We start from the raw sequence: 21,179 nt of genomic DNA, 5'->3' as shown, positions 1-21,179 counted from the left end.
AGGGCGAGCTCTGCAGCTGCCAGCCCCTGACTCGTAGTAGTATTGCTCCCACTGAGCTTCTGCTGTTTCCTCCTATGACTGTTTCTCGTCTCTACTCTCCTTGACTGACTAACCCTGCCTCAGCCCCGGGTTTATATAGGGGAAGTTCTTCCCCTCCCAAGACTGGGCAGGAGGTGTGGCATGCACAGGATCCCTGACCAAAGGACCTCCCACCTGCTCTCAGACATAACATTACATTACTGTGGAAACCAGACCCCTGGGGTGCCACATTCCCCCCTAGTAAAATTTAGTACTCCAGGACTAAACACATTCTTGTAAACATAACAGAGTACAACCAAAACATTATAATAAAGAGACACATAACAATGGTCACGGCGTGTCCGCAACCGGGTGCAGTCTTTGAGGGGAAGCAAGGTGTCCATTTCACCAAAACAGGGAGACGTAACCAGGTAGGGGTCTGTCCTACCCCGAGTCCTTAACAGTCTCTAGTCCATCCTGGGTTACGCTCCTACTAATTGTACAAGGATTCCCGGTAGATCCACCAAGGATTCCTAAAAATAACTAGAAACACAAAATTATACACAAGCAACAATACACAGGTAAACATAAATAAAACAATTTATACACTTTAAATCCTCCAGCGTGCGGGTAACTGGCCTCTAGTGGCTCTAGTGGACCTACGGAGCTGACTGTTTGGCCCCGAACTACAGGGTGTAGGAGCTGTCAAGGGTAAACTGGGCAGCTGTCTACGAGTTCCCTGGCTCACTAGGGATATGGCAGGCTCACTGCAAGCAGAGGATTGATCCTCCTGGTCTGCGGGTGTGGGGTCTTCTGCCTCCTGGACCGGCTGTTCTTCCAGCTCTACCCGTTGCTCCGTAGGTGCTTGGGATGACGGTTGGAGGAAGGTGAGTACGGGCACCACAACTGCACCATTGACTTGAGTCCAAGACCGAGGGAAGTCCCCGAGCACAGTACTAACCATATCTTCCCTTTCCTCTACGGGTCGATGGTCTTCTTGTTCCTCTTCAGGGTTCCTCAGTTGTTCGGGACACTTCTTCAGGTGGTCCCGGGATACAATGGCTGTGGTTTCCCCTCCGTCCTTACTGATAGTGCAGACCTTCGGGTTCTCGTGGCTTGAGGGCAGTACGGTGTACGGGTCCTTCTCCCACTGGTCGTCCAACTTGTGGAGCCGTCTTTTCCTCTTTAAGACCTGCTCTCCGGGTACCAGGGGAACGGCGGGAGCGTACTGGTTGTAAGTTTTCTCTTGTCTTTCCCTAGCCTGACAGAGACTTCGCTCCACGCTCTCCTGTACTTTCCGGTACTGTTGCTGCCTCTCTGTGTCCCAGTCTGCTTCTGGTGAAGTGTCCTCGGGTGTCAGGACTCCCATTTCCAGGTCAACAGGTAACTTACCAGGTCTCGCCCTCATTAGGTAAGCCGGGGTACAGTTGGTGGAACCTACCGGGATGTGGTTGTATAGGTCCACCAGATCGGGCAACTTCTCAGGCCACAGACTGCGTTCTTCCAGGGGCAACAATTTTAGAAGATCCATTACCACCTGGTTCATTTTTTCACAAAGTCCATTAGTTTGCGGATGGTAGGGTGTCGTCCTTATCTTCCGGCAGCCATACAGATTGCAAAATTCCTGGAAGACCTCCGCTTCAAAGGCAGGTCCCTCGTCCGTCAGCACTTGGTCCGGGTACCCGTGTGGACGGCAGAAGTGCTGCTGGAAGGCTCTAGCTGCCGTTTGAGCCGTTAAGTCCTTGACGGGGACGACAACCAAGAACCGGGAGTAATGATCCACGATGGTTAACGCGTAGACGTAGCCACTTCTGCTTGGGGTCAGTTTTACATGATCCAAGGCTACCAGTTCCAACGGTTGCCGGGTGACGATGGACTGCAGGGGAGTCTTCTGGCTGGCACGGTCCTTCCTTCTCAGGTTGCACGGGCCACAGTCTCTGCACCACTTCTCGATGGTTCCCCTCATGCCTACCCAGTGGAACCGCTCGCGCAGCAGGAACTCCAGCTTCTTCCACCCGAAGTGTCCAGCTCCGTCGTGGTATGCCTCCATCACCATGGCTGCGTCCCTTCGTGGCACCACTACTTGCCAGAGTAATTCATGCGTCCGGGAGTTAACCATTCTGCGGCACAACTTCCCTTTGTAAAGGAACAGTCGACTCTTCTCTGCCCATAGTTGTTTGGCTTCCTCCGGAGCGTCTGGTTCAAGGCGAGCCTCCGGCCGAGTCAGCATCTCCTTCACCAGTCGGACGGCAGGGTCGCTGTCTTGCGTTTCCGCCCAGTTGTAGTGGGGTAAGGGGTTCAACGTAGCAGCCTGCTTACTCCTTACCCGGTGGGAATACTGGATAGTCCCATGACGGTGGAACGCAGGGAGTTCAACTTCTTCCAGTCCCTCCAGATCTTCTCCTCCGTCCGGCAGGTTGGGCATCCTGGACAGGGTGTCCGCGTTGGTATTGGAGCGTCCTGCCCGGTATTTGATTGTGAACTCGTAGTTGGACAGACGGGCCATCCACCTCTGCTCCAGGGCACCGAGTCTTGCCGTGTCCAGGTGTGTCAACGGGTTGTTATCCGTGTACACGGTGAACTGGGAAGAAGCGAGGTAATGCTTAAAGCGCTCGGTGACTGCCCATACTACGGCCAGGAACTCTAGCTTAAATGAGCTGTAATTCTCGGGGTTCCTTTCGGTGGGTCGCAGTTTTCGGCTGGCGTAGGCGATTACTCGTTCCTTCCCCTGCTGGATCTGGGACAGTACGGCTCCTAGCCCGATGTTACTGGCGTCGGTGTAGAGGATAAAGGGCTGGCTATAATCCGGGTACGCCAGGATTTCGTCCCCCGTGAGGGCCATCTTCAGCTGGCGGAAGGACTCTTCTTCCAGCTCCTCCCATTTGAAGGGCGGCTTCTGGTTCTTGGACTTCCGGGACTGGCCTATCAGGAGGTCCTGCATAGGTGCTGCCTTTTTGGTGAAACCGGGAATAAACCTTCGGTAGTAGCCTACCAACCCGAGGAACTGCCGCACTTCTTTTACGCTGGAGGGGCTTGGCCATTCCTTAATTGCGGTGATCTTATCAGGGTCGGGAGCCACTCCGTCAGCGCTCACCACGTGTCCCAGGTACTGCACCTTTGGTTTCAGGAGGTGACACTTGGAGGGTTTCACCTTTAGGCCGTAACTCGCCAGAGCTTCGAACACTTCCGCCAGGTGTTTCAGGTGGTCCTCATACGTCTTGGAATATACGATGACATCGTCCAGGTACAACAGGACCGTCTCGAAGTTTCTGTGGCCCAGACAACACTCCATTAGTCGTTGGAAGGTTCCTGGTGCGTTGCAGAGTCCGAACGGCATGCAGGTGAACTCGCTAAGTCCCATCGGGGTGGTGAATGCGGTCTTCTCCCGGTCCGCCTCTGCTACAGGAACCTGCCAGTACCCGCTAGTGAGATCCAAGGTAGAGAAGAAGTTAGCAGATCTTAAAGCAGCCAATGACTCCTCTATCCTTGGTAAGGGGTACGCATCCTTGTGTGTGATACGGTTGATTTTCCGGTAATCTACACACATCCTCATGGTGTTGTCTTTTTTTCTGACTAAGACTAGTGGAGCTGCCCAGGGGCTACAGCTATCCCTGATCACCCCAGCCTCCTTCATGTCTCTAAGCATCCCCTTGGCGTGTTGGTAATGGGCAGGGGGTACGGGTCGATACCTCTCTTTTATAGGAGGATGGTCTCCCGTGGGGATGTGGTGTTCTACCCCCTTGACTCGCCCGAAGTCTAACGGGTGTTTACTGAACACTCTCTCGTACTCTTGAACCACCCGATAGACTCCTTGTTTCTGGTGTGCGGGAGTGGAGTCAGTACCCAGATGTAGTTGCTGACACCAGTCCTCTATGTTTTTCTTAGAGCCGTTACCTTCCTCCGGGTGAGATGGAGGCAAGGGTTCCACAGATTGTATAGAATTTTGGTTACTGGTATATAATTTGGCTAGCGTGGCATACCGGGGCAGATACACTTCCCTCTCCCCGATATTTATTATGCGAACGGGCACCCTCCCATGGCGTACATCAACCACCCCCCGTGCTGTCAAAATGGTGGGCCTACTGTCCGAGTAAACTGGTTCTACCATTGCCTGGTAATCCCTACCTCTCAGACCAATAGCTGCCCGGCACCAAATCATCATTTCACTTTTTGGGGGCATGGCAATAGGAAAAGGGTCACACATTCTTACGCTACCAATCTCACCGCCGGAGAGTTCCACCTGTTGCCGTCGCATCAGTGCCCGGATCTCTTTCTGGAGCACCCGCTGCTCGCCGGAGCTGGCGTTCTTGGCAACCTGCTGTAAAAGGAAAATCACCTCTGCAAGACAATTTTCAATTACATTAGTTCCTAGAGTTATTTTTGGGTGACTCTCATGTTTGTCAATATCTACAATGATCAGTCCCTGTGCTGCCAGTTCGACTCTACCGATTTTGATGGTCACCTCTTTAAATCCGATCTGTGGCACGGGCTGGCCATTGCTGGCGATGATACTCAAGTCGTCGTCAGGGTAGCGGGTAATATCCGAGTCATTCCAGTACTGCTTAAAGAGCACGTACGAGATGGTGGTGACCTGTGACCCGGTGTCCAGTAGGGCACTCATGGGAATGCCATCCAGTACCACAGGCAAGACTGGACGTCCTCCCACATATCTGTCGCGCCAGTTCGATGGGCCTGGTGATCTTTTTCCTGGGGGTTGGCCCTCTACCCCAGGTTGTGCCCGTTTAAAGAACAGTACCTTGCCATATGTCCGGGTTGATTGCAGCGGCGGCAGATGGGTCGTCCGTCCTCGCTGTATCGGTCACTGGGTCTTCCTCTGGCCGGTGGGGTCCTCCTTGGTCGACGCCACGGGATGTCCTCCGGTCCGGATGCCAGCTGGATCTTCCCTGGGGTGGAAGCCTGTAAAGACTGCACAGTTCGGGTTAGCGCAGCAACGCTCTTAGCTAGCTCTTGGACCTGATGGTGTAGGTCTGGAGCCGGGTCATTGTCCAAAGCCTGCGCATCAGCTCCCACAGGCCCTGCCGACAAAGGCGCCGCCTCCTGGTGGTAAGTGATAGCAGGGCGCCTGTGGGTCACAACGCCACCCGGTGCCGGTTCTCGGAGCACCCGGATGGCTCTGTCCTTGAACTGTGCAAAGCCCAGATGGGGATCCTGTAAGGCCATTGCCCGCAACTGGGTTCGGTGGGTATTACAATATAGTCCCTCTATAAACTGTTCGGTCAACAGCCTGTCCTCGTTTCCCACTCCATCAGGGTCGGTCTGCTTAATGGCCCTCAGGGCCTCTTGTAGGTTTAGTGCATAGTCCCTTATACTCTCATGCGCTCGCTGCTTGCACCCGTAGAACCTAAGCTTAATCTCGGCTGAGGTGCGGGTATCAAAGGTGTCCTTCAGCCGGGTTAGTATCCCTGCGACAGTCTTCCTCCCAGGTGGCCAGGATTTTACTTCCCTTTTGGCTGCCCCGGTTAGTTGGGCCACCAGGATGCTCACTTTTTGCTCTTCTGTGAGGGGGTACACCTGGAAGAGGCTATCCAGCTTTTCTCTAAAGTCATGCAGGGTATGTGACTCCCCTGAGTACTGGGGTAGCCAAGCTGCTCCCGGGATATAGGGCATGGTGAAGGGCATAACTGCAGCAGCGGCAGCGCTGGCGGGGGTTGAGGCAGTGAAGCTCTCCTCCGTATCCGACATCTTCCTCCCCCCTAGTGGACCGTGGCCTACCTTGCGATGATCCTCTTCCGTAGGCCGCGGCTCCGCAGTGGATGGTTGAGGACCTTCCGTCGCGCTCCTGTGACGTCGGCGTCTGCTGGGCTCCTTCCAGGACCTTACGCAACGTCCGGACGTGAGGCGGGGCTTCAGTCCTCGCGCGCTTTCGGAGTCCACGCCCCTCTTCTTCCCGCGCGGCGTCCTCAAGATGGCGTCCAATGGCGGGAAAACTCCACGGATGGCGGGAAGAAGGCAGAAGATGGCGCCGGATGGCGGGAAACTTCACCGATGGCGGGAAGAAGGCTGAAGATGGCGCCGGATGGCGGGAATCTTCACCACAGGTAAGTTTGAAAAGTCTCTTTTTCAGGCACGCAGTACCCGGTGGTTGCGGGCACGAAATCCTGCCGACTACGCCAAAGTTGACGAGCCCCTGGGCCTGCTGTGTCGTGCAACGTCCCACGCACGGGGGCTTACCCGGAACCGGATCAGATGAGGGTTGTAGTCTCCGAGTGGCGGTGACCCGGTCCGTGCCCAGGGAGTCAAACTCAGTGTGTGGCAGTCTTGATAGATGTTATTTGAGTGTCGACTACGCCACCCGTTGATTTGCAGCTATGGAGCTGCCGCTGCAGGGCAGACCGCTGAGGCCGGTGTAGAATGGTGCAGCGTGATAGTATAACCCCCAACGGGAGGGATATGGCCTCAGGGCAGCCGACGTGGAAGATGGGGGGTAGCAGGAACCACTCAGAGACGGTGCGGTGTAATTCAGGGTCTTTACTGGTAACAACGATAGACCCTCCCGGAGTACTTGCTAGCGAACGGGGCCTGGTCAGTCCTTGAGCAGATGGGATCTCCCCTGGCCAGGCGGAGTTGTAGGCCTCCCAAACTGACTGTACTCTTCTGGCTACCTTGCTAGAAGCGGATATAAGTAGCCCACGTCCCTGAGTGTACCGTGTGGTGCTCACCCGTATGGCCGGTGACTCGGGGCCTTCTAATGGCTTCCGCTCCACGATGGCGGTGCTGGTCCCACGCGTGTGACCGTGCCTTCGGGTTTCTGGGCCTGAGGACCTGAAATCCCCTGCCGGTCGGCTTCTGCTGCTGGGTAAGAGTTAGTCCCCACAGCCTCGGACGCCGGGTCCGGTAAGAAAGCTTCTCAGTCAGGGCGAGCTCTGCAGCTGCCAGCCCCTGACTCGTAGTAGTATTGCTCCCACTGAGCTTCTGCTGTTTCCTCCTATGACTGTTTCTCGTCTCTACTCTCCTTGACTGACTAACCCTGCCTCAGCCCCGGGTTTATATAGGGGAAGTTCTTCCCCTCCCAAGACTGGGCAGGAGGTGTGGCATGCACAGGATCCCTGACCAAAGGACCTCCCACCTGCTCTCAGACATAACATTACATTACTGTGGAAACCAGACCCCTGGGGTGCCACACATGTTCTGACTGATCCTGCTATTACAGATATTTGTAGACATAGCCCCAGATATCAGGGACCAGGGCTCATTTTTTTATCTTAATCCTGTTTATTTGCTTAAAAAGCAACCCAGATTACACAATTTTTCTGCACCATTTGCTTGTTAGCACTGCAGAATACAGCCAGATCTATTACAGCGATAAAAATCCAGAAATTTGTAGTGAACGTGGAAAATATTGGCCTCCATTTCCATTTTGTTACAGTGTCGGTGCAGCTATTCACACGAGGTCTCCGTCAGACGTATAACATATTATTATTATTTATTATTATAGCGCCATTTATTCCATGGCGCTTTACATGTGAAAAAGGGGGTATACATAGCAAAAAACACTTACAATAATATTAACAGAACGAGTCAGCGACTGGTACAGGAGGAGAGAGGATCCTGCCCGCAAGGGCTCACAGTCTACAAGTGATGGGTGAGGATACAGTAGGTGAGGGTAGAGCTGGTCGTGCAGGGATGTGGTGGAGCGGTGGTTACTGCAGGTTGTAGGCTTGTTGTAACTAGAGATGAGCGTTGTTCTACTCGAACTGTTCGCCAATCTCAAATTCGAGCTGTTTTGGGCGGTGTTCGAGCCGTTCGGCGAACACGAACAATTTGAGAAAAATTCGGCTGTTCGAGGTTATGTTCGATAACTGTTCGTGCACCAAAATCATAACTGGATTTTTTCTCAGTAATGATGAAAATTAATGTTAATACGCAGTTTGAGTGTACAGCGGGGTGGGGGGAGGGGCAGGGGATGGATCTCTGCAGGAACAATGAAGATCTCCATTTTTTTTTCTCTTTCCCGCATTTACAGTGGGGAGGTGCAATCTGTCAGCCTATCAGCAGCGCACACACGGAGCGAAGTGCTTTTTTTCACACAAGCAAGGGCATGTGTCATTGGCAGTGTATGTCACATGTCCTTGCCCTATAAGACCAAGCCATTTTCCCCGTCGCCACCATTTTCTCACTGCTGCAGCTGCGTATTAGACGGCACCGCTGTTGCTGTGTGCGCTATACCTTGTTAATTTCAAGCCAATGTTCGCACAAATATACAGATAGCTTGGGAGTAGGGAATAGTTGTGATTGCAGTCCTTTTAAGGACTAGGTTACAGCATTTCCTACGACTTTTATCAGGGAGGTCTGTGCTCTTAAATAGATAGGTTGTGGGAGTAAAGACTAATTGTAATTGGAGTCCTTTTCAGGACTAGGTTACATGAGTTCCTATCAGTTTTTGCCAGGCAGGTCTGTGCCAGTGCTGTGCAAGTTTTTTTCACAGCATTTGGCTGAATCTAGCAAAGCTAATCCTTTTTGGCCTATTGCAGAGTGTGTTAGTCAGTGGAGTAGCCTATCTGTGTTGCAAGATATACCACCTGTGTATAGAATACCAATTTTTTTACTGCACCTAGTGAAGTAAAATCTTTTGGGCATAGCATCATTCTATTAGTCCATCTATACTGACCTCCATCAGGTTGCAAATTAAAACTAATTTTTATCTGCATCTACAGTACCTCTGAAAAAATATTTGGGCTTCTAGCAGTGTGTGGGACTTGTTCTATTAGTCCATCTATACTGACCTCCATCAGGTTGCAAACTGAATATATTTTTTTCTGCATCTACCTCTGAAAAAATATTGGGCTTCTAGCTGTGTGTGGGTCTTGTTCTATTAATCCATCTATACTGACCTCCATCAGGTTGCAAACTGAATATAATTTTTTTCTGCATCTAGCTCTGAAAAAATATTTGGCCTTCTAGTAGTGTGTCGGACTTTCTCTATTAGTCCATCTATACTGACCTCCATCAGGTTGCAAATTAAAGCTAATTTTTATCTGCATCTACAGTACCTCTGAAAAAATATTTGGGCTTCTAGCTGTGTGTGGGACTTGTTGTATTAGTCCATCTATACTGACCTCCATCAGGTTGCAAACTGAATATATTTTTTTCTGCATCTACCTCTGAAAAAATATTTGGCCTTCTAGTAGTGTGTCGGACTTTCTCTATTAGTCCATCTATACTGACCTCCATCAGGTTGCAAATTAAAAATAATTTTTATCTGCATCTACAGTACCTCTGAAAAAATATTTGGGCTTCTAGCTGTGTGCGGGACTTGTTGTATTAGTCCATCTATACTGACCTCCATCAGGTTGCAAACTGAATATATTTTTTTCTGCATCTACCTCTGAAAAAATATTTGGCCTTCTAGTAGTGTGTCGGACTTTCTCTATTAGTCCATCTATACTGACCCCCATCAGGTTGCAAATTAAAACTAATTTATATCTGCATCTACAGTACCTCTGAAAAAATATTTGGGCTTCTAGCAGTGTGTGGGACTTGTTCTATTAGTCCATCTATACTGACCTCCATCAGGTTGCAAACTGAATATATTTTTTTCTGCATCTACCTCTGAAAAAATATTTGGCCTTCTAGTAGTGTGTCGGACTTTCTCTATTAGTCCATCTATACTGATCTCCATCAGGTTGCAAATTAAAACTAATTTTTATCTGCATCTACAGTACCTCTGAAAAAATATTTGGGCTTCTAGCAGTGTGTGGGACTTGTTCTATTAGTCCATCTATACTGACCTCCATCAGGTTGCAAACTGAATATATTTTTTTCTGCATCTACCTCTGAAAAAATATTGGGCTTCTAGCTGTGTGTGGGTCTTGTTCTATTAATCCATCTATACTGACCTCCATCAGGTTGCAAACTGAATATATTTTTTTCTGCATCTACCTCTGAAAAAATATTTGGCCTTCTAGTAGTGTGTCGGACTTTCTCTATTAGTCCATCTATACTGACCTCCATCAGGTTGCAAATTAAAACTAATTTTTATCTGCATCTACAGTACCTCTGAAAAAATATTTGGGCTTCTAGCAGTGTGTGGGACTTGTTCTATTATTCCATCTATACTGACCTCCATCAGGTTGCAAACTGAATATATTTTTTTCTGCATCTACCTCTGAAAAAATATTGGGCTTCTAGCTGTGTGTGGGTCTTGTTCTATTAATCCATCTATACTGACCTCCATCAGGTTGCAAACTGAATATATTTTTTTCTGCATCTACCTCTGAAAAAATATTTGGCCTTCTAGTAGTGTGTCGGACTTTCTCTATTAGTCCATCTATACTGACCTCCATCAGGTTGCAAATTAAAACTAATTTTTATCTGCATCTACAGTACCTCTGAAAAAATATTTGGGCTTCTAGCAGTGTGTGGGACTTGTTCTATTAGTCCATCTATACTGACCTCCATCAGGTTGCAAACTGAATATAGTTTTTTCTGCATCTACCTCTGAAAAAATATTGGGCTTCTAGCTGTGTGTGGGTCTTGTTCTATTAATCCATCTATACTGACCTCCATCAGGTTGCAAACTGAATATATTTTTTTCTGCATCTACCTCTGAAAAAATATTTGGCCTTCTAGTAGTGTGTCGGACTTTCTCTATTAGTCCATCTATACTGACCTCCATCAGGTTGCAAATTAAAACTAATTTTTATCTGCATCTACAGTACCTCTGAAAAAATATTTGGGCTTCTAGCAGTGTGTGGGACTTGTTCTATTAGTCCATCTATACTGACCTCCATCAGGTTGCAAACTGAATATATTTTTTTCTGCATCTACCTCTGAAAAAATATTTGGCCTTCTAGTAGTGTGTCGGACTTTCTCTATTAGTCCATCTATACTGACCTCCATCAGGTTGCAAATTAAAACAAATTTTTATCTGCATCTACAGTACCTCTGAAAAAATATTTGGGCTTCTAGCTGTGTGCGGGACTTGTTGTATTAGTCCATCTATACTGACCTCCATCAGGTTGCAAACTGAATATATTTTTTTCTGCATCTAGCTCTGAAAAAATATTTGGCCTTCTAGTAGTGTGTCGGACTTTCTCTATTAGTCCATCTATACTGACCTCCATCAGGTTGCAAATTAAAACTAATTTTTATCTGCATCTACAGTACCTCTGAAAAAATATTTGGGCTTCTAGCTGTGTGTGGGACTTGTTGTATTAGTCCATCTATACTGACCTCCATCAGGTTGCAAACTGAATATATTTTTTTCTGCATCTACCTCTGAAAAAATATTTGGCCTTCTAGTAGTGTGTCGGACTTTCTCTATTAGTCCATCTATACTGACCTCCATCAGGTTGAAAATTAAAAATAATTTTTATCTGCATCTACAGTACCTCTGAAAAAATATTTGGGCTTCTAGCTGTGTGCGGGACTTGTTGTATTAGTCCATCTATACTGACCTCCATCAGGTTGCAAACTGAATATATTTTTTTCTGCATCTACCTCTGAAAAAATATTTGGCCTTCTAGTAGTGTGTCGGACTTTCTCTATTAGTCCATCTATACTGACCTCCATCAGGTTGCAAATTAAGAATAATTTTTATCTGCATCTACAGTACCTCTGAAAAAATATTTGGGCTTCTAGCTGTGTGCGGGACTTGTTGTATTAGTCCATCTATACTGACCTCCATCAGGTTGCAAACTGAATATATTTTTTTCTGCATCTACCTCTGAAAAAAGATTTGGCCTTCTAGTAGTGTGTCGGACTTTCTCTATTAGTCCATCTATACTGACCTCCATCAGGTTGCAAATTCAAAATAATTTTTTTCTGCATCTAACCCAGCCAATAGTTTTGGCCTAATACCACAGTTTGGCCACTCAGCTCTGCTCGGTTACCATCCATTGTTTTTTTGTGCAAACAACTCCAGAGTTGTGAATTAGTTAACCACCAAAATGAGTGGAAAAAGGCCTGCTGCTGGTGGAAAGGGGAATAGGCGTGTTGGGAAGGGGAAAAAAGGTTGTGTCCGTGGGGTAGGTGTTAAAGCAACAGTAACATCTGCAGAAGAAAGACCATCTTCCAGCCAAACTAAAATGTCTACTTCTTTTAGCGGACAATGTGATAAGATCCCTTTCTTACGGCCACGCCAATCGCTACAAATTCCAGATGAGGCACAAAAACAGCAGGTGCTTCAACGGATATCAAGTGCTCCTTTAAGTGGGCTCTCCTCCACATCAACTTCAACATCACAAATACTCCAGTCCTCAAAGGTGTCACCCAAATCGCACTTGCTTCCTCACAGCTCCCAAATCTCCAGCTGCCCGTCTGAGTATGAGGTAGAACAGATGGTTGAGTCTGCAGAGCTGTTTACTCATACTATAGCCTGGGAATCAGAGGTCGACTCCAGCGCTTCTGTGAATCCAGACGAGGAAATGATCTGCACTGATGCCCAGAATCTTTATGAGTCGGATCCAGGACCAGACGCAGAAGGTTCTGACCATAATGTAGACCCTCATTCCCAAACTGTAACTCCTGTTGGTGGAGACAATGAGGAAGACGATGATAAGACTCAAATACCTGATTGGAGCGACAACTTTCGTTTTTTGTCAGGGCAGGAACAGGTTGGCTCTGAGGACGACGGGTGTGATAACGCACAGGGTGATGATGATGAGGTCGGAGATCCCACTTACTGTCAACCCACAGTCAGCCAAGAGATGAGGTCAGCAGAGGAGGTGGAGGAAGATGCTAGTGACGACGAGGTCAGGTTGTGCCTTCCTGGACAGAGACGTAGTACTGGAAGCACGTCAACAACTGCATCCTCAAACACAACTCTGCCTCTCACCACAAGTCGTGGTGGCTCTTCAGGTCGCATGGGTGCTAAGCCTTGCATAGCCTGGGCATTTTTTCAGATCGATAAAGATGACCCAACTCGTGTTATCTGTAACATTTGTCAGCAAAAGCTAAGTAGAGGCCAAAAAATACATAGTTTGAGTACTTCATGCATGAACCGGCACATGGACATGAAGCATAAGTTGCAGTGGGAAGCTCAGTGTGCTACAATGCGGCCTAGCCGGCCGGGCCAACCACCGTCTGCCATATCTTGTGCATCCGCGGCCTCTTCATCCTCTGTGACTGGGGGTCAGCAGTCACACCTGTTTTGGGGCGCAGACCTGCCACCTCTTTACCCGCAACAGCCAGCGTGATTGGCAGGTCATCATTTTCTTTGGAGGTGGTAACACCAGCTGGTGTTGAGCGCTGTCCGACATCGATAGCACCACCTTTGGATGAAGGCAACCTAACATGTCCGCCTGCATCTTCCTCACAGACCGGCAGTTTGCCGGGTACACCCTTATCAACCCCGTCTAAGCACAATAGCCAGCCCTCGGTCCCTCAGATGTGGACAAGTAAAAGACCATTTCCTCCTAGCCATGAAAAAGCTAAGAGGTTGAATTTCACCATCTGCAAGCTCTTGGCTACAGAAATGCTGCCTTTCCGCCTGGTGGACACAGAGGATTTTCGAGACCTTATGTCCGTCGCAGTGCCCCAGTACCAGATGCCCAGTCGGCACTACTTCTCAAAGAAAGGTGTGCCTGCGCTCCACCAGCATGTCGCACACAACATCACCGCTTCTTTGAGAAACTCTGTGTGTGACAGGGTGCATTTCACCACAGACACTTGGACGAGTAGGCATGGACAGGGGCGTTACATGTCGCTGACTGGGCACTGGGTAACTATGGTGACAGCAGGACAAGGGGCTGCTGTCCAAGTCTTGCCGTCCCCACGAGTTGTGCGTCAATCCTCTTTATGTCAAAGTTCCTCCACTGCTTCTGCCTCCTCAACCTCCTCTCGGTCTTCCACCTGCACCCAAAGCCTGTCTGGTCATGCCACAAGCTTTCTAACTGCGCAGAAGGGATCCTGCACACCTCCTTACTATGCTGGCAGTAGGGCTCAACGTCATCAGGCGGTTTTTACATTGAAATGTCTGGGAAATGTGAGTCACACAGCTGAGGAGTTGTGGTCAGCTCTGGAGAACCAATTTCATGAATGGTTGTCTCCACTGGACCTGAAACCAGGGAAGGCCGTGTGCGACAATGCTGCAAACCTGGGTGCGGCCCTTCGCCGGGGCAATGTCACACACGTGCCTTGTATGGCTCACGTGTTGAACCTGGTTGTCCAGCAATTTTTAGCCCACTATCCAAGACTAGATGGCCTTCTGCAGAGGGCACGGTCGCTGTGTGCTCACTTCCGCCGTTCGCATCCCGCAGCTCAGCGACTTACATCTCTACAGAAGTCGTTGGGCCCGCCACTTCACCGGCTAAAATGCGATGTGCCTACCCGGTGGAATTCAACTCTGCACATGTTGCAGCGACTGTGGCAGCACCGACAAGCCCTGGTGCAATACGTTCTGACGTATAGCCTGGGCCAACGAGATTCAGAGGTGGGGCAAATCACGCTGGAGGAGTGGTCTCAGATCAGGGACCTATGCACCCTTCTGCACAGTTTTGAAATGGCGACGAAGATGTTTAGTGCTGACGATGCCATTATCAGCATGACTATTCCGGTGATTTACATGCTGGAGCACATGTTAAACAGAATTCGGAGTCAGGTGGTGGCACAAGAGGAGGTGGAGGAAGTAGAGGAGGAGGAGTTGTATGCGGAAGGGCTAACATCTGCAAGGTCCAGAAGGTCGGCAGCACCAAGGCGGCAGGCATGTGAGGGTGGGGGAGATGGTTTTACCAGGGCGCATGGTAGCAGCCAAACTAGTGAGGAAGGTGCAGGAGCCCAGGAAGAAGTGGAGGACGAACTGATGGAAGACTCATCAGATGAGGGAGACCTTGATCACATTTCTGTTGTGCGAGGTTGGGGGGAGAGGACAGAGGAAGGAAGCATGATTGTTACCTCGCCACCAACACAACAGGGACTTGGTGCTCCTGGATGCGCAACACACATGAGTGCCTTCTTGCTGCACTACCTGCAACATGACCCTCGAATTGTGAGAATTAGAAATAATCCTGACTACTGGGTTGCCACACTGTTAGATCCCCGGTACAAAAGTAAATTTGCAGAAATTATTCCTGCCATAGAAAGGGATGCACGCATGCAGGAGTATCAGCAGAGACTGTTGCAGAATCTTACATGTGCTTTTCCACAAAATACCAGTGGTGCACGTAGTGAATCTCACAGTTCCAACTTGCCAACCGTGGGACCGTCAAGTGTTCAGCACTCAAACCGTAACAGAACCACAGTATCTGCTGGTAACATCAATTTTGCGGAATCATTTCACCACTTTTTTAGCCCATCCTTTGCAAGGCCACAGGAGACAAGAAGTCTGACACATAGTCAACGCCTAGAGACGATGGTACAGGAGTATCTCCAAGTAAACATTGAAGCCACGACTGTGTCACTGGACCCTTGCTCTTTTTGGGCTTCCAATCTGGATAAATGGCCGGAGCTAGCCACTTACGCCTTGGAGATCTTGTCATGTCCCGCAGCCAGCGTTCTGTCTGAACGTGTGTTCAGCGCTGCTGGTGGTGTGCTGACAGATAAGCGCACGCGGCTCTCCACTGATAATGTAGACAGACTCACGTTCATAAAGATGAACAAATCATGGATCCGAAACGACTTTTCTACCCCTGTGTCATCCTGGGGAGAGTAAAAGCTTGATGATTGGTTAAAATCACCCTACCAAACGTTTTAAGCTTTCAAATTACTAATCATGTTTATCTGTATCTTGACTGGAAAATAATTTGGGCTTTGTAGCAGTGTGCAGCACTGATCCTATTAGGCCATCTATAATAAGCTCCACCAGATTTAAAATTAAAAATAATTTTTAGCTGCATCTAGCCCGGAAAATAATTTTGGGGCTCCGAGATGCGCAAGACACATAAGTGCCTTCTTGCTGCACTACCTGCAGCATGACCCTCATATTGTCAGAATTCGAAGTAATCATGACTACTGGGTTGCCACACTCTTAGATCCCCCAAACTTTTCGATCAACCTTTTCATTTTAATAAAGAACAAAAAAAATGGTCATTTTTGAAATTATAAGCATTAGCAGGTTGTTAGAAACTGAAATCAAACAGTTTTCAACTCAAAACTTTATTCTAGGTGATGTTACATTTTCACATAGGACCCCTTGTTCGAAAGGAGCTTCTGAACTCTCTCGTCCATTGAATTTGTCAGGTTTTGGATGGTTTCTGCTTCAATTGTTTTGCATGAGGACAGAATACCCTCCCAGAGCTGTTGCTTAGATGTGAACTGCCTCCCGCCATCATAGACACTCCTTTTAATGATGCTCCAAAGGTTCTGAATGGGGTAGAGGTCAGGGGAGCATGGGGGTCACACCATAAGTTTGTCCCCTTTTATGCCCATATCAGCCAGAGATGCAGATGTTTTATGTGCAGCATGAGATGGTGCATTATCATGCAGAAAAATGATCTTGCTGTGAAATACACGGTTCTTCTTCTTGAACCATGGCAGGAAGTGCTGTTTGAGAAAATCCACATACATTATGGAGTTCATCTTTAGCGCCTTCAGGGATCCTAAAGGGGCCGACAATCTCTCTCCCCATGATTTCAGCCCAAAACATTACTCCACCTCCTCTTTGTTGGCGCTGTAGCCGTGTTTGCGTGGGGTGTCCATCAACCAGCCATCCTCCACTCCATCCATCTGGACCATCGAGCGCTGCATGGCACTCATCCGTGAACAAAACAGTTTTGAAATCAGTCTTCATGTAATGTTTGGCCCACTGGAGCCGTTTCTGCTTGTGTGAAGTGGATAGAGGAGGTCGACAGGATGGCGTATGCACAGCTGCAAACCTCTGAAGGACCCTGCATCTTGTTGTTCGGGGGACGTTGGAGGCACAAGCAGCTTCAAAAACTTGTCTGCTGCTATGACAAGGCTTTTTTGCCGCTGCTCTTTCAACCTGACGTAATTGCCTGTAGGAAAGAGTCCTCAATTTGCCCTTATCAGCACGCACACGTGTGTACTGTGAATCAGCTACATACTTCTTGATTGCCAAGACACTTCATCCTGATCATCGCACAATGTTGATTGTAGTCATGCCTTGACCTAAACACTCCACAATTTGTTGCTTCTCAGCAGCCGACACATCCTTTTTCTTTCCCATTTTGGCAGAAAATGTAGGCTGCTTAATAATGTGAGAGAGCCTTCTTAAGTAGTCTTGCCTTTCATTGGACACACCTGCCAAACTAATTAGCACAGGTGTCTGCAATTGCTTACAGTGATATAAAGAGCCCTGACACACATCACCATCAATGAGTTTAACTGACAAACAAACAAATTCTTCCCTTATCACTCTTAAACACTTTTTGCATAATAATTTGGAACGCGGTGTACATGTGCTTTTCCACAAAACACCAGCGGTTCACGTAGTGAATCTTACAGTTCTAACTTGCCAACCGTGGTCTGTATGGAATTGTTCAATAAAGGGCCCAAAATTAAGATAACATAGATGGGAGAGGTCTCTATGAATAGGAATTCCTAAGTATTTGATACCCTGTGAGGGCCAGGCAAAGGGAAAGTTGGACTGGATGGAATCCTATATGGATTTGGGGAGGGAGACATCGAGGGCCTCAGACTTCGCTGCATTGATTTTAAAATTTTACCATGTAACAAAGTGATCTATTTCAGCCATAACAGCATGGATGGATATATGTGATTGAGTGATATATAATAGGACATCATCAGCAAATAGAGAGCACTTGTACTCGGTGCCTCCCACCTCAATCCACCTAATATTGGGGTTATGGCGAATTGATGAGAGCAGGTGCTCCGTCACTAGGATGTATAAGAGAGGGGACAGAGGACATCCCTGCCTTGTCCCATTGGTGATTGTGAAAGGTGATGAAAATGTTCTGACGCACCCCCTGGGCCTTGGGACACCCGGAGCCGGACCCTTTTTGGTGGATGCTGGTGGTTGTAGTCTTCGTGGCGGCGACCCGGTTCCGTGGCTCAGGGCGGTCAAACCAGTGGCGGAACTATTTATGTGGTTTTGATGTTTAAATGTCCGACTACGCCACCCGTGGATTGCGGTCAGAGTGAACCGCCGCTACAGGGCAGACCGCTGAGGCTGGTGTTGTGGGTGCAGCAGAGCGTAGCATAACTCCCCACGGGAGGAGTATAGCCTCAGGGCAGTGTATGCGGAGGATGGGGGTGATGGTGCAGGGCAGCAGCAGTAACGACACGGAGTCAGTGATGCAGTCCAGGGCCTTTACTCACAGTTCTTATTATCCAGACCACGTCTGCAGGTAACGGCTGCCCACGTCGTACTGTGCTCACCAGGTGAGGGGCTCAGACAACTCCCAGATAACTTTGGAGCACTTCACAGGACCCCCTTTGTGTGTCCTTTGTCTGGCCTTTCTTACCAACACTTCTGTCCGGCTGCCTCGAGCCTCCTCTTGGTAAACTTGGCGCCAGTTTCCCTGACCCTATGTGGTGCCTTCCTAGCGGGTGTAGCGAGGGGCTGCGCCACATAAAATGTCAGAGCCTCCGGTTTCTAGCTGAGGGTCGTTTCCTGCCTCCACTAGTTCGGGGACCGGTCTCCCCCTTTGGCCTGACCCCTCCACGCAGGTGGATTCGGGCGTGCGGTGGCGACTCGCCCGTCCGCACCCCTGGGATCCCTTCATTCCTCGTTCCTGGAGCCTTCTCCGCTCCTCTTCCTTCCTTCTCCCTCTTCCAGGCCTGGGCCTCTGTTACTAGGCCCGCCTCCGGAGCAGAGCTCATGCAGAGCCCCTGCTCCCTGCCACTTCTGCTCAGACTTCTCTGCACTGAACTAAGATGGTGCCCACCTTTTATACTCCCTTCTCAATGCACCCAGGAACTGCTTCCTCCCTGCTCCTGCACTACAGGGTTCCCCTTCCTCAGTGTTCCCTCCCCCCACTCCAGCCAGGGACAGGGACTGTCGTGCCCATCTCAGGGGCATATTGGTCGCCCTGCCCCACGGCAATGTGGTGTAATGCATGCAGGTGTCGGGTCCTGATCCACACTCCATCCTTACCTGAGAGTGAGATATCACACCTCTGGGTGAGGTGCAATACGTCTGTAGCAACCGAGCCCTCAGGGTGCTACAGTTCCATTTATCTTCAGCCTAGGTGACGTATTGTGATACAGGGCCGTGATTTTGGCAATAAAAGGGTCCCCTAGACCCCTACCCCAAGCTTTTTAAGAGAATCATATATGGCGTGCCAGGAGACTCTATGGAATGCTTTCTCAGCATCCAACGAGAGTATCTAATTACAAATTTTTAACTGCATCTAGCCCAGGAAATACTTTGTGCCTAGTAGCAGTGTCTGCTAGTCAGCGGATTATCCCGGCTGTTAAGCAAGCTACACCACCTGTAGTTTGGACACTTAATTTTTTCAAAGGAAATGCTTCGGGACCATGGGATACTCAGTGAAGAGCATCAGGAGGCACCCCAAGGCATAGGGGCTGGGACTGGCAGTAGGATGCCTTGCGGTGGACAGCCGAGCTCGATCCTTATAAAAGCTTTTTAACTGCAGCAGCTTTAGTGGACGCTACTGGAGCTGGAATTACGCGGCTGCTGGCATGAGACTTGCCCTCCAATAGATCCTTGTAAATGGATTTAAAGTGTATTCATTCAAATTAGAGAGACAATTTAAATTAAAAAGCTTAGAGCTGCCTCCACCACAGGGGGGCTCGCTCGACCCACCAGCGGACAGGCACCAGTATTGGGAGAGGGGGGCTGGCCATCAGGGTTCACCGCGGCTCTGGCACAAACCCGGCGACACGGAGGTGGCACGGGCAGGAGCGGACTGGCCGTGTCGGCTTCTCACTTTTTGGATTTTAGAAGGGCATGACATGCCTATATCTGTGTCTCCCCCTCCTTTTACTCCTCCACCTCTTTTATTTTCGCATGACTATATGTACTTGTCACTTTTCCATGTGTTAGTTGTGTCTTCTGAGCAGTTTGTCAGCTTTTGGACACCTTTGAAGGTGTTTTCTATGTGTTTCTATGTGTTTTTGTTTGCCTGCCATTGGTTTTAACGGTGTTCGAAGGTGTTCGACGAACAGTTCGACGAACACACGGGTGTTCGACGAACCGAACCGAACTCGAACACTACGGGGGTGGCTCAACACTAGTTGTAACAGGTGAGTCTTCAGCTTTTCTTTTGAAGGTTTCCACGGTAGGCAAGAGTCTGATATGTTGATATAACTGCGTTCCTAAATCAGCCATTTCTGGCTTCCATTTCCATTTTGTTGCAGTGTGTCAGTGAAGCTATTCACACAAGGTCGCTGTGAAGAATAGTAACCTACAGGCCCACTATTTAAAACCATGGTTGTCCGTCAGGCGTATCACATATAACTGCGGTTCAAATCCAGCCATTTGTAGTGAACGTGGAAAATATTGTCCTCCATTTAAAATGGGCAAAGTGTGTGGCAAGGGATGTGATGGTGATGGTGCATGCAGAGGCACCCCCTAACTGCATGGGTTCATCCACCTCCCCCATAACTGGTTCACCCCCAGACCGATCCCCCAGCGAAGTGGCATTACCCTGAAAAGAGGGCTCCGGAGAAGGTGGTCTCACCCACCTATCCTGAAGGCGTCTATCAACACGGTTAGCCAAAGACATAGCAGCCTCCAAGGACTCTGGGGTTTCATATACTGACCAAGCATCTTTCAACCTTTCAGTAAGGTCCTGACAAAATTGGCTTCTAAGAGCTGGGTCATTCCATTTTGTATCAGTTGCCCATCTGCGGAAGTCGGAGCTAGACATCTCTGACCATTCCCCTGCTGAATGCAACACAGCCTGGACTCAGCCAAGGAGATTCGGTCAGGGCAGTAGCGTAGCTACTGGGGGGGCAAAGGGGGTGGTGGCCCCGGGCCCCGCGCTCTGAGGGGGGCCACCCGGAGCTGCGCTAGTGTAACTGTATCCAGCGTGCGCAGTACAGTTTAGCTCCGGGCAGAGCAGGAAGACTATGTCCCTGCACTGCTCGGCGGCCGCTAAGGGGCCCTGGAGCAGGACATGGGGCCCCTGGTGCCAGCATCGGGCCCCCCACTGTCACCGCCGCAAGTTTACTGATGAGAGAGGGAGCGCGGCACCCTCTCCCATCAGTCCTCTCTCTGTGACGGACGTCTCTGATGTCATCACTTGGCGTCCGGCCAACTGTGCTGAAGATGTGTGCGGGCTGGGCGCTCTGAGCAGCAAGGGAATCAGGAGGACAGG

Source organism: Phyllobates terribilis, unplaced genomic scaffold (genome assembly GCF_046119375.1).
Source record: "Phyllobates terribilis strain yellow unplaced genomic scaffold, ASM4611937v1 Scaffold_2__4_contigs__length_985480577, whole genome shotgun sequence".
NCBI classification, from domain to species: domain Eukaryota; kingdom Metazoa; phylum Chordata; class Amphibia; order Anura; family Dendrobatidae; genus Phyllobates; species Phyllobates terribilis.
The sequence above is the reverse complement of the archived record's forward strand: the minus strand, read 5'-3'. Positions refer to the sequence as shown.